At 37.0% G+C, this 14982-nt stretch overlaps 1 protein-coding gene and 1 long non-coding RNA gene across 3 annotated transcripts in view; one reads left to right on the top strand and one right to left on the bottom strand.

Annotated features, from left to right (window-relative positions):
• Window positions 1-14982, bottom strand: part of NR6A1 (nuclear receptor subfamily 6 group A member 1) — a 174273-nt gene that overhangs the window by 123166 nt on the left and 36125 nt on the right. The window lies entirely within an intron of this gene.
• Window positions 1-14982, top strand: part of LOC112411562 (uncharacterized) — a 38322-nt gene that overhangs the window by 6778 nt on the left and 16562 nt on the right. The window lies entirely within an intron of this gene.

The raw sequence follows: 14982 nt of genomic DNA on the forward strand, positions 1-14982 counted from the left end.
CAATTTTGATAAGCTGTTTTTTTAAATGCACACTGATACGACAGCTGTCACACTATAAGCTAACAAAATCGTTTCGAATGAGGTTAAAGACAACTAAGCGCTACTAGAACCTTCTTACAGAAAAACCGAACGAAAATTTTGGCCAACCCAACACCTTCAAACAAACATAGGGTGGTTTCACAGTGACCATTACTCAGATCTGTGGCAAACCACTATCTCATACAAAAATTCAGTCTCCTTTTGACAGGTGATGATTAAAAACAAGAAAATTTCTGGAGGGGAAAGAGTAAAGGGTGTCTGAACGTAGAAAAACAATCCAGGAGCAGACCGTGATACACTGAAGCATTAGGTGTGATACATATTTCCCTTCACCCCCTTCCTTAAGACTAAATTCCTAGCACTTACCATTTCCTTTAATGGCGCATGCTATGACATCATGACCACACAGCTAGCTAGTACTCAACCCATGACTCAGCTAGCTCTTAGCAACCAAGAATATTTCAGACATGGATGATAAACATGAAAAGAAGGCAGGGCTAGGGCTAGAGTCAAAACCGGGCTTCTGTAACAATTTATCGTACAAACTAGTACCATGTCTATGAGGTATCTAAATATTAACCTCTCTTCCAACTGGAATTTAGTCTTTGTTGTCATAGGACTATATAAAGAAGTTGCTGTTAACAATAAAGTATCTCCATATACCACAATGGCACAATGTTATTTCCACAGAATCTGAGGCTCCCAGTACCCAAATCCCAATCAAGAAATTCCCATTCTTGTTCCTTGACACTTACAGAACTTGGGTTTCCACACAGATTTTTTTTTCCCCACCGGCAAGCACCCAATATCATGTGTATTTTGCTTTTCCTTTGTTCACTGAATAGCAAGGTCAACTGGAAAAGAGAGCTGGCAAATGTACTCAGAACAAATTATACAGTTAAATCAAAAAAGAGGCTCCCGGGCTTCCCTGGTGGCGCAGTGGTTGAGAGTCCGCCTACCGATGCAGGGGACACAGGTTCGCACCCCGGTCTCGGAAGATCCCACATGCCGCGGAGCACCTGGGCCCGTGAGCTGTGGCCGCTGAGCCTGTGCTCCGCAACGGGAGAGGCCACAACAGTGAGAGGCCCACGTACCGCAAAAAAAAAAAAAAAAAAAAGACTCCCAATCTGGTCATCTGTTACTATGACCTAGATTTTGTTAGAAGTATCTCCATTTGGCTTTCTAATAGTATTACATTTTATCAGGCTCACTTCTATGTATATCCTATATTACTAGAACAGACAATCTCTTCTGCTTGGCCACCTAAAAGCTTCTAGGTATATAGTTCATTCTTTCAAAGGCTATCTGTTGAATGCTTAGTATATGCCAAGCGTTGTTGTAGGCACTGAATATACAATGGCAAACCAGACAAAGGTCCTGTCCTTCAGCATCATAGTCACAAAGACTGGAATCCAGTCTCAGCTTAAGCACTCACTGACTGCGTGACCCAAGACAAATCTGCCTTTCTGAACCTTAGATACCTCCTCTAGGAGAAAAAAGGGAAAATAATACTACTTCAAAGAACTGCTGTGAAAAATATGTTTGTCGGTGTCTAGCATAGTGCCTGGAATACCACAAATGTTTGACAAACATAGCTAAAGTTTTACAAATAGTGGATATTACTATTATCCATTCTGCTTTTATATCCATGTATATGAGAATCACTCTAGTTTTTTTAAAAAAATAACAGGTTTTAAAGGCTTATGTATATCTAAAATATTTATTTCAGATGTTGAGAGCTAAGCAGAGCAAGATCCATTAATGGGTCAACTGCTACTTCTGATTACTGAAAAGTTTCTGGTGGTATATGCTAAACACAAGATAGCAAGAATACTGTGAGAAAAATACTTTGAAGTTGGGATGTTAATGGTGAAATGCATCACTACACTCACACAGATTTCAAAAGGTAGAGCACTTTATCTCCAGCAGTATTACTATTTCAGTTAATTTAATCAGAAATTGTATAGAAGAAACATAACTAAAATCTGGAGGGACTTCCCTGGTGGCGTAGTAGTTAAGAATCCGCCTGCCAATGCAGGGGACATGGGTTTGATCTCTGGTCTGGGAAGATCCCACATGCCACGGAGCAACTAAGCCCGTGCGCCACAACTACTGAGCCTGTGTGCTTCAACTACTGAAGCCCGCGCCTGCCCTAGAGCCCCTGCTCCACAAAATGAGGAGCCACCCCAATGAGAAGCCTGCACACCGCAAGGAAGAGTAGCCCCCCCTCGCCACAACTAGAGGAAAAAAAAAAAAAAGATTTGCATTCTCAAGTCTACCAAAGCCATCAAGCAGGGCAAAGAAAGTATGTCTTTCCCCTAAAGATCATTATGGAAGTCTCACAGAGAAAGAAATGTCTCTGAAAGAAAATTCCTGGTTGACTATAGTGATATACTTTATAAAATAACTTATTTTTTCATCTTATAAAAATAGTATGCTTACTGAAGATAGACTGAGAAGCACAAAAAATATGAAGACAAAATATTATTCATAATCTTAAAAAAAGTTATTCATCATCCCACTATCTAAAGATAACCACTGTCAATAAATTTCCCTCTAGTCTTGTTTTGTAGTTATCAGTGATTTTTAAAATACCAGGAGTTTTTGTCATTATATTCGTAACACCTGATCTATATAGAAATTTGGATAATAAAAAAAATGTAAAGAAAATCTGTCACCTATAACCCCACTTACAGAGAAAATTCTTACTAATATCTTGGTGTAGTTCATATACAATGGAATCAATTCTTTATATACAATTTTATATTCTAATTTGTTCCCTTAAAAGCATTTTTTAAAGTCTGTAAAAATGACATTTTTTTTAGATATCCAGGTGGTTTCTAGTTATTTTCTATTATAAGTAATACTTTAGTGAACATATTTATACAGAAATCACTAACTACATTTCTGATAATTTTTTTAGTTTGACCAATTTACACTCCTACTAACAGGAACTGATAGCACCTGTCTCACCCTAAGCTCATAACACTGAGAATGTGCTATACATAATTAGCTGGTACCCAAATATAATAAGGTTTCCATTTCTTCAATAATGAAAAAAGAAGAGTTCTAAAGGAAAACTCAAAGTGAAATAAGGACAAGAAAATAGAAGAAACTCCCTAGTAAGATAAATTATACACCCTTGAAAATGATAGGCAGTGGACAGAAATCTTGAAAACCTTCCAACAGGATACAGGGAAGCTGAACATTAGGCTCCCCAAATCTCAGAAGTAAAAACAAATCAAATCAAATCACTCTATCTTGTAGATGTGTTCATTACTTGGAAACAATGACATGAATCAAGAATTAATCCCTTTGCGAGAAAAACAACATGGAAAACTGTGGTGATAAATTAAAATGCACAAAATCAGTATTTTCACATCTGAATTATTTTCAAATTTTAGGAGTGAGCAAAGAATATTAACTATGGATATAAATTTTTGGTTTCCCAAATTTATAATAGAAATTACTATAAATTCTTTTGTTTTTTCTTTTTTTGGCTGCGTTGGGTCTTTGTTGCTGCGCACGGGCTTTCTCTAGTTGTGGTGAGCGTGGGCTACTCTTCCTTGCGGTGCACAGGCTTCTCATTGCGGTGGCTTCTCTTGTTGCGGAGCACGGGCTCTAGGCTTCAGTAGCTGCGGCACATGGGCCCCAGAGTGTGTGGGCTTCAGTAGTTGTGGCACGCCGGCTTAGTTGCTCGGCGGCATGTGGGATCTTTCCAGACCACAAATTGAACCCGTGTCCCCTTCAATGGCAGGCAGATTCTTAACCACTGCGCCACCAGGGAAGTCCTATAAATTCTTACCAAGACAAGAAAATAACCAATAATATCACTTATTCAACAAAGCTTTACTTAATGACAACTTTGTTTCAGGTACTTTTATGTATAAGAAGAGATCCAAAGTCATTAAAAAGAGTTCTTTCCTCAAAAAGCTTGCCTTTAGTATGCTTCCCAATCTGGCCCTCTTACATCATGTAACATTTGCCCTGCCTAATTGCTGAAACATTAAATATTTCAGGCCTTAACTAGAAAAAGGAAAACCTTTGAGGACACACACTGTACTGAATAATCAACTTAAAAATCAAAATTTCTTAAGAAAGAAAAAAAAAAGCCCAATGTCAGTAAAATCCAATTGAATAGATTCCACTTACATGGCCTCATACCAGCACAAAGTAATGTTTACCCAAGTACCTACAGTCAAGAGGAATTCAAACACTGACAGGAAGAAAAAAAACTTTTACTTCCCACAGAATAGCTAATAAAATTACTATCAGTTTTCATTTCTTTGTAATTTTCCCTGTAAATCCTGCTTAATTTCAGTCTGACAAGACGGATTTCTCCTTAAGAGAAAATGACGTCCCAGGTTTCCTGCAGATATTTGAGAATATGTATATCACACAGAAGAGAAATTGTCACAGTAACGGCATGGTCCAAAAATGAAAGCTGATCAGCTCGGTGTGAAAGGTCAGATTTCTGGTAAAGCTTCCCATCTGCTAAGACTTTGATACTTATATATACCTAATATGTTTCAAAAATACACCCTCCCCAAATAATAGCAAATAACATTTACCAAGGGTCTACTACATGTCAGAACCTGTGCAATGTTTTTCTAAACATGTCATTTAATAATCACAACCATCTACAGAATCCAGTACTGTTATTAGCACCTATTTTACTGATGAAGATATTGAAGCTTGGAAAGCTTGTCCACTGTCAAAACTGCTAAGAAACAGCACAGTCCAGATGACTGGTTCCTAGGGGGACTGTTCAGTTCACTATAGCAGTTTGATTTTTCTATGGTTTGGTGGGACTTTTTCCTTCTTTAAAATTTTTCCTTTCAAAGACTAGATAAATTTTTTCTGCTTCTAACTTTGAAAAGAACTAGTTTCCAGGATCACAAGAATATGGGACAGTACGATGTAATTTTACATATGATGAAAATAGATTTCTGAATGTCAGCAAGTATGCAGTCTAAACTATGCATGGAACTTTTAAAAATAGCTAGATATCATTTATTTATTAGGTTTCAAGTCTCCAGAAAAAGTAGAAAGAACTATATAATCTCTCTTAAAAATTTACTTAAGTATAAACAATATAGTCTAATTTGGAGAAATACATTCAGTGTTTGCTAAAATAGACTAGTGTCCATTGCACCATTGCTCTATGCTTATATTGTAATGTTATTTAAAAGGATATATAATATCTTAAAAGAACGGCATCTCTGGATTATTATATGTGAATGTGAAAGCCTGTTGTAAATAGTAAAGCAAAATTATCATTAACATTACTTTAAGGCACTTGTTCTGCTTTAATAGTTCCTAGAAATTCATGGTTACCTTTTGGTAACAGGTAACTAGAATTCACCAGAAAAGATCCTTAATTTTGGGCAGGCAGTAAAATGTAGAGAAAAAAGCAGAGACAGTATGAAAACATGGGTTTAATCAAAGAATTTCTAACTAAAATTCTCTGAGCCTCAGTTGCCTCAGCTGTAAAATGGGAAAATACTAAGTTCCTCATACAGTTGAATGAGAGTCATAAATGACAAAGTGCCTCACTAAAAGTCATGATTCATTCATGATTCACTGTCAACAAATACAGATTGGGAACATGAAACAGTATGATCAAGAAAAAAATTAAGATGTATATCTAGCTTGGGAGCAAACGGTGTACCTAGTTTGGGAGCAATAAGGAAACGGATGTGATTTAGGAACTAGTGTATTAGGGCCCCATAGTGAAAGCCTTTGTCAGCTGAAAGCATTTAGATTTTATTTAACGGCAGTCAGGGCATCAAGTTTTCAAGTCAAAATTTGCATTTAGCCACTGGGTAGAAGGTAAATTAGAGGTGGGCGAGACTGGAGGCAAGGAGAATACTGAGGCTACTGCAATCATTCAGATGAAAGAAATGATGGTTTTGACCACAACAGTGGCAGTAAAGACGCAAAGGCTGTCACATGCTCCAACACAGATGAACCTTGAGGGCATTATGCTAAGTGAAATAAGAAGCCCGTCAAAAAAAGACAAGTATTGTATGCTGCCACTTATATGGGCTATCTAAAGTAGTCAAATTCATAGAAACAAGTAGAATGGTGGTTACCAGGGGTTGGAAGAAGGGAAAATGGGGAGTTGTTTAATGGATACAGGGTTTCAAATTTTCAAGATGAAAAAGTTCTAGAGATCTGTTGATCAACAATATGAACATACTTAACACTTATGAACTATGTATTTTTTTTTTTTTTTTGGCTGTATGCGGGCCTCTCACTGTTGTGGCCTCTCCCGTTGTGGAGCACAGGCTCCGGACGCACAGGCTCAGCAGCCATGGCTCACGGGCCCAGCCGCTCCGCAGCATGTGGGATCTTCCCGGACAGGGGCACGAACCGGTGTCCCCTGCATCGGCAGGCGGACTCTCAACCACTGCGCCACCAGGGAAGCCCTGAACTATGTATTTTTAAAAAGTTAAGATGATAAATTTTACGTTATGTGTTTTTTACCACAGTTTTTTTTTTTTTTAAGATGCAAACGGGAGGCCAGGGCTTGTTTTGTTTTATTTTGACATTTTGCTCTATTCAACCTCTGAGCAATTCTCTTGCTGTTTTACTGAACTGTAAAATAACTATGGCTAAATGAGATCTGATTTGCAGGGCACTGAAGTTCCACTTGACCTCAAGTATCTTTCGCTATTACTTGTCATGCTACTTACTTAATGTTTCCTTCATTAAAATTGCTTTTTAAAAAAGCATGCTTAAAATATTATTGAAAAATAACTCAAAATGTGAGAAGTACTAAACAGAATAAAAGGTAAAACCCCACCAATTCTCTCACAACCCTACTCTTGACCCAAAGTATTATTGGTTTGGTGTGATTCCTTCCAGCCCTTTACTGTAAATTTTAAAAAGTTATAATTTAAGGCCTCTCTTAAGTGACTAACTCCAAGTCATTAACTAGAAATGGTCTCTTAACACAAGTCCTTGAGCCCTATGCTTCCCCTCAAACTTTTAACCAAGCTTCCGCCTAGCTTTTTAAAATTTGTGTTTGTTCCAGTGTAAAAAGTAAAGCACACTCATCTCAAATGTACAGTTCAATGAATTTTTACAAAGTGAACACACTTGTGGAACCAACACCCAAATCAAGATACAGAGTATTACTAATACCTCAGAAACCTCCTTTGTACCCCCTCACAGTCATTATATCCTCTCAGTAAACGTAACCACTATTCTGACTTCTATCACCACAGATTAGTTTAGCCTATTTTTGAACTTTACATAAAGGTAATCACATATTATATAATCTTTTGTGTCTGGCTCCTTTTGCTCAACATTTTGTATAGGACATTCATCCATGCTGCTGCATACTGTGACAGTTTGTCTGTACAGTATTCCACTTTACAGATTATACCACAATTCATTTACCCATTCTATTGTTGATAGATATTTAGTTGTTTCCAGTTTGGGACTATTACAAATAATGCTGTTATGAACATTCTCATAAATGTTCTTTCAGCATACACTTTATCCATTTTTGTTGGGTATATGCCTAGACATGGAATTGCTTATGTTCACCTTGCAAAGGTGCTCCTGAAGAGTTTTCAAATGTTTGCACCGACTTACACTCTACTTCTGCTGGCAGAAGTTCAGTGTTACACTTGTTCTCTGCAATGCTTTAAATGGTCAGTTTTTTTGTTTGTTATTTTAATTTTAGCCATTCTGGTGGCCATGTGGTAGTATATTATTTTAATTTTTTTCATTATTCTGATATCTAGTGATGTTGATTACTTTGGGCCAGAGTTTGATAGGTATTTGGGAGGTAGATTTAATAAATCTAAGTGACCAACCGATTGAAGAGAAAGAAGAGAAAATCTAGAATGATAGAAAAGGGAAATATATTTAGAACAGGAAGAAGGGACAGAAAACATACTCATTTCTGAAATTATTAGATTTGACTCTGCCAATGGAAATGGGTGATACATGAGATTCAAGACTTGAATGCAACTACAGAGACTCAACGGGACAGACACATAAAGGTTCTCACATTAAAAATTAATTTAAAACAAACAAAAATCTCCAACACCACATCTTAGGTGGTAAAGAAAATAAACTTACAATCCAAGGGAAGCAAGATAAAGATACACTAAAGTGCAGTATTTCAAAAACAGAACCTCATAGATGCTTATGATTTTCCCCACTATAACTTCTAGAAATTCCTGTGAAGATAACAGAAACAAATCTATAAAGAGTGATGAGTCCAGCAAATGGAATTAAAGAAAAATTCAAAGCCTTAATAAAGGACAAGTTCACTAAATCAGATAGACAAGGATCTCCTGTGTTCAGACAAGAAGACTATCTGTGACACCTCAAGTTTCTCTATTATGAGAACATGAAGAAGAAAAGAAAGGCTCACAATTAATCAACAAACTATGTGAGGATTAAAGACGAGAAACAGATTTGGAGCTAGGCTCAGTCTTCTGAGATTCGCCTTACCATTGGAATATCTATAGCTAATTATTGCTTCTCTTTAAGTATTATGTGGTATCAAGAGCTTGGGGTCTGGAGACAGGCAAACCTGTATTTAAATCTTAACTTTCTATCTCTCCTTAGCTATTTTTTTTTTAATTTTTTATTTTATATTGGAGTATAGTTGATTAACAATATTGGTGTTAGTTTCAGGTATACAGCAAAAATAGGCAAGAGACCTCCTTAGCTATTTTACTCCAGGAAAGTGACCACCTCTAGCTTCAGTTTTCTCATATCCAGAATGAGAATAGTAATGATCCACAGAACTACTGTGAACATTAAATGAGATAATACGAAGTAAAGCACTTAAATACAATGCCTGACCCATAGTTAGGTTCTCCATAAATGTTGATATTATCATCTGCAAAATGGGACCAATTCACATACCCATTAAGATTGAAAAGAAGTAAAGTGACATGTATAATGCCTAGCTATAGGAGGCACACAAATGGTAGATATTATTACTATCCCCTACTTTTAGGGAACTCTGTATCATTCAATGTCAAACTGCATATGAAATGGTATAGTGCACTGATTAAGAACACAATGGGTCTGAAACTCCTGAATTTAAATCCTGGCTCTGCCACTTAGCTATGTGATCTTGGGCAAGTTATTTACCTTACTTTGCCTTCCTGTTTTTATCTGTAAAATGGAAAAAATAATAACCATCTATCTCACTGGACTGTTGTGAGGATGAAACAACCTTCTTTATAATTGCTTTATTTGTAAAGCTCTAAAAACAAAACCTGGAACATAAGTACTATATAAGTATAAGCTGTTATTATTTTAATACCAGCAGTATACATGTTTTGTCTGAGACTTCTGCATCAAAGAAATGGGGAGGAATTCCCTGGTGGTCCAACTCCATGCCTTCACTGCTGAGGGCCTGGATTCAGTCCCTGGTCGGGGAACTAGGATCCCACAAGCTGCGCAGCACGGTCAAAAAAAAAAAAAGAAATGGGGAAATAAGTTTGGATATAAACAATTTAACATTCTTCTTATGGATAAGAGAAGCCCAATGAAAATATTCACATACTTATCCTCAAAAATGGAGGGAAAAAGCCTGAAAGAATAACAAGTTATACACAAGAACTGTTATCACTACTAAGGAAATATGACCTCACCTGTCCAGAAATAGTTACGGGGGAAAAAATGTGCTTTCTGGCTCTGCCCTAACTGTGCAACAATTCAGATGAAGGAAGCCTACGTTGCACAGAGAGAAGGAAATAATTTTTCCTACTTTTACCTTACAAGAGCCTGATAACCAACAGAGCTATCTAGAGAGACTGGTACATCCTCCTACCTTTTTTAGATAAAGACTGCTTAGAACAGAATAATCAATTCTGGAAGCTTTCTTAGAAAGGTCTTTCTGCATTATTCTGACATCTTTCCACACTCCACAAATCTTCATTCCTGGGCAAGTCAGAAGAGGTATCTAAAGAGGCAAAAATGCCAGCGAGTAGCATATTTTAGAATTAAAAGGAAATCCCATGCTTGTTCTTAGGTCACGATGTCAATCCTGTGGACTGGTTCTTGTAGCGGACTCACAAAAGAAACAAAATACTGAACTGCATCGACAACAAATAAAATCAATGAATTGTAGCTTATCTGTTCAAGAGTTTATGCCTTCTACCAGACTGTGGGCTTCTTGAAAAAAGATCTTATTCATCGCTAGCATCTAGTACATTGCCCAGTACACACAGAGAGTTCAATAAATGGTGACTGAATTTAGTCATTGAGCACCTCCCCCTTGTAAAAGGTACTATGTTAGGTGCCAGAGAGCCTGTAATGGTTCACTTATGTTGATGCCAAAACATTTTAGACTATTTAAAAATTAAACAAGGCCAGATTTGGTTAAGGAGCTGCAGCTGCAGTAGCACCCGCTCTCATCCCAGACTTAACTCCGAACAGCAAGGCTATCCTCCTCTGCATGCCTGTGGAAGCAAATTAAATACTTCCCTCAAATGATGGAGAGCCTCTTCCCATGCAGCTCTGGTGTGGTGTTCTTTCTGCTCAGCAAAGGAGGAAAACTCCAGAATCTCTGGTCATAAAAATGTGATGTTAGCAAGAACAGGTGCTGAGTAAGCCTGGTACGCTTCCAAATGAAGTCTTGCCATCTAGAATTCTGAATTGAGGATGCCAGACTCAAGACCATCTGGATTTGCTCCTCTGGCTTTGAGCTTTCTCTAAGAGAGGCCGGGAGAAAGTATGCTGTTGCCAGTATGTGTAATGTGTAATTGCATACTCAAATACTGTACTTTGGATAAGAGTCCAAGACTTGGCAAATGGATGGAATGTAGCACGTGGAACTTTCTGAATAGAGAACCATGCAAAGGGAAGGGATTCCTCACAAAACATAAACTAGGCGAGGTGTGAATTGCCCCTCAGTGTCACATTTTGGAAAAATTCACGCAGGATAATAAACACTTGGGAGTTGGGTGGGGCGGGGGGGGGGGTGCTCAGAAGTATGTGAAAGGCAAAACAGCACCATTACCTCAGAAAGCAGTTAAGTTTATCTAACAATAATTCTTTATTTCCCCTCCCCCAATGAGATAAATATATGTGATTATAATTTGGTACATACAGAAAAAAATATCAAGCTGTGGACTCTGGCAGACAGATGGTGTTGAAATTAAACAGTGTGAGCTCTGGCAGCTGCACTATGTACTCTTTCAAATTCTGACATCATTACTCTGGTAAGGGCCCTGTACCAAGTTGGCGTGGGTTCTAATGTGGTTTAGAGAGAGAAGTTCTTGCCTTTTTTAAAAAAGATGACCTACAAATAGTCTTTTTCATACAACAGGGAAATAAGTATTTCCCTTTACCCCAGATTTTGTTTTAAAGGACAAAGCCATGTTGCCAAGGTATTAAGAAAGTGTTAGAAATGATTCTGAGATTTTAAAGGCCACTCAATACAAGCTCTAAAAAGACATCTAAAACAGTACATGAATGTCTCTTAAACTAGTGATTATCCTTTTGTGGTAATAAAGAGTCAATTACAAAGAATGCTAATTTTTTTCATATTTATACTCTGACATTGGCAGCTTAGGAATCCTTTGGAGGCCAAGAATGGGGAGCCCTCCCTACTTCAGCCATGAGAACTTGGACAACTTACTTGACATCAGATCCTCAGTGTCCTCAAATGCTAAGTGAAACAGTAACATCACCCCACAAGATACTCCTCACAATACCAAATATATGGCAAATCCTCAATAAGTATTAGATAGACTTATGAAGGACCCTTTAAAACTGATGCTAAATTAGAACTTAATAGAGCTAAGTGGTCCAACTTTTCTCCACTCAGATTCAAGAATGGAAAGAATTTACACATAAGCTGGTTTTAAGATCAAGACCGGATTTGTCCTCTTTCAACAAGTGATATTACAAAAACAAGATTTCATTCTCCTCTCCAGTAATATCCAATAAAACACAAAATTCCAAATATGAAAAATGACAGGTTAAAGAAAAGAGAGAATAAAAAACCACTTGTAGCTCTCATAAAGTAGATGTAATTTGACTTGTTTAGAGTGACAGGATTTTTCATTTCATTTTTATCATGAAACATTTTAAATTTTCATAAAAACAGTGATAATAGTAAAATGAACTATCAACTCCTATTCAACAATGATCAAGATTTTGCCACATTTGCTTCAGAAAAGATTATTACTATTTTACTTTTTGAGGTATAATTTACATACAGTAAGGTGAACAAACCTTAAATAAGTCTGATTAATATTTACATATGTATACATACATGTAACTACCACCCAGAACAAAATTATGGAACATTTATAGCAGCCCACAGATTCCCTTGTAACCTTTTCCTCCCAATGTATCTAATACTCTGAACTCAGATAGCATTATTCTTCACTTGTTAGGTTTTCCTTTCACCATTAATATTCAGATCTAGGCTTTACTTTTCTGTTTTCTTAAATAGTTTGCCAATGTCTATTTCGATCGTACATTTTTTGGCCATAATGATCCCATTAAACATAAGAAATTTATGCAAGACTCAAAGTAGTAATAGTAGAAACAGGCAAAAGACCTAAAAAGTGTAGTTTAAAAAAAAAGTCTACATATTTAGAATGCCCGTAAGCCCCCCAACATTTTAAAGGGGGCAGAAGACTGAGAATGCTAGCATAAAAGTGACCAAAAGGAAAAGTGGAATTCATTTTGATTTAAATAAATTCTAAAGAAAATACACTAGACAGTTTTTTAAATAAGAAGGTCTGTACATTTCTAAGCTTTTTTTTTTTTTTTTTTTTTTGCGGCACGCGGACCTCTCACCGCTGTGGCCTCTCCCACCGCGGAGCACAGGCTCTGGACGCGCAGGCCCCGCGGCCACAGCTTACGGACCCAGCCGCTCCGCAGCATGTGGGATCCTCCCAGACCGGGGCATGAACCCGCGTCCCCTGCATCGGCAGGCGGACTCCCAACCACCATGCCACCAGGGAAGCCCCTCTAAGCCATTTTTAAAAGAACATTCAACTGAAAATTTAAACCCTTCATATGTTGATTTTTATTGCCTGTCAATGTCTGAATAAATCCCACCCCAATTACATTTTCTTTAAAGTTCACAACCATTTTAAGGCCATGCTCTCATGCCTAAAAGCTGACATTCTTCCTAAATGAGCCAGATCCCTACACAATATTAGACCTAGTACACATACAAATTTAAAGCTAATCAACAGCTTTTTCATGGAGTAAAGTCCTACGTTTGGTATGTACATCTAACCACCTGTCAGTTACTGCATAATTTAGTATTTCAATCAAATGACACAACCTAGTTGATCTGATATATTTAGCAATATGCACCACTGTTAAATTAATATAGTCATGTGACTGGACAACATATATACTAAATTACTTTGGTATATGCAAACCAAGCAATTCTAGGGTCAACTGGAAAACAGTGGAGTGGGACAGCATATCTCAGTGCAGTGACAAATGCAATAACCACTACCTTATCAGAAGTGTTGTTGGAAGAATTAACTAAGATAACACAAAGAAAGGGTGTTACTTCTCTCACCTCCTCAGCACTCCTCACTCCCTTCGATTTACATGGACTAAGCTGTGATTTGCCAGAAATGCCCTCTCCTCACCTCTACATCCTAGAGCAACACAAATATTCTACTTCTAAAAGCCATAATTTTCATGAATTCATTTGTGTAACCAAGTATCTCTGAAACACTTAAGAATTGAACTTAGGGATAAATTCCTTTAGTTGGTTTGCTTTCATATAACTTAGTTAAGACTCCACTGGAAATAAAAATTTGAGATGGTATTAAGAAAGCCCCAAAGGGAAGAACTCCAGCCCTAAGTACTTCCTAGAAACAAAAAGATAAGCTGAGGGTTTATTAGGAAGCAAAGACACCCAATTGGCATGTGGCTTACAAAGAACTGACAACTAGTCTCCTTTCTCTACCCAGACCTCAAGTTTCCACTCACAATGCTAGCTAAGCATTTATGGTTAGCCCCTTATACAGATGTTACTCTTTAAATAATCTTTTTATAGAGACTATACAAAAATAGAACAATTATCATACTGGCTGCTTCTGATTACTGTTTATTTTGGAGACATAAATAACCCCCTGCCAGTTACTGGCTTTATTGTGACTGACACCTTATGGAGGGTGCTTTGATCTCTAAATTGATTTATTAAGCTGCAAACTGACTATCTCTTATGTTAAAAAGACTAGCAAGCTGAACTTTTACAACTTTCTTCCATCTGCCTTCATCCAAAAAGTATAAGATAGTAGTATCAACTCAAATCAGCAACCCCTCCCCAATTATCTTATCATAGAACCATCTCTCAGGAGCCAAAAAGGGTACTACTTAATCAACACTAGCAATATGAACAAAAATCTTCATATTTTCATTGCTTTTCAAACCTAGGAGTTGCAAATAAAACATGTGAACCCACTCCGCTCCACCAAAACAGATGCATACTGCAACTTTTAGAGTAGACAGATTATAGGGTTATTAGTCACATCTCAAAAGGAAATATTAAGCATATTTTAAAAACTAACTTAATATATATTTAAATGATTTCATTTATATACTATTTAGATAAACAATGAATTAAATTTAATTCACTGTTAATAAAATGTTTATATAAATATTTATCAAGTGCCTGATACACAAAATGCTTGTTTTCACTGAGTTTACACAACTGTAATACAAGGTACACCATGAGAAATGTTATAGAATCAAGGAGGAAAGACAAGATACCAGGAAGATGTCTACGAAAGCTTTAGGAAAAATCTGGCATTGGGAAAATAATTAATTCTACCCAGTCCAGCCCATATTGCTTTCACCCCTCTCAGCAATTAGGCATATACTGGAAAGTTTGGCAGCAGACAGACCAAGGTTCTGTGACATTGAGCAAATCACACCCCCTATTAGAGTCTCATGTATAAAGTAAGTGTAATACCA

The sequence above is a fragment of the Neophocaena asiaeorientalis genome, unplaced genomic scaffold (assembly GCF_003031525.2).
Source record: "Neophocaena asiaeorientalis asiaeorientalis breed wild unplaced genomic scaffold, Neophocaena_asiaeorientalis_V1.1 scaffold78, whole genome shotgun sequence".
Taxonomy (NCBI): Eukaryota; Metazoa; Chordata; class Mammalia; order Artiodactyla; family Phocoenidae; genus Neophocaena; species Neophocaena asiaeorientalis.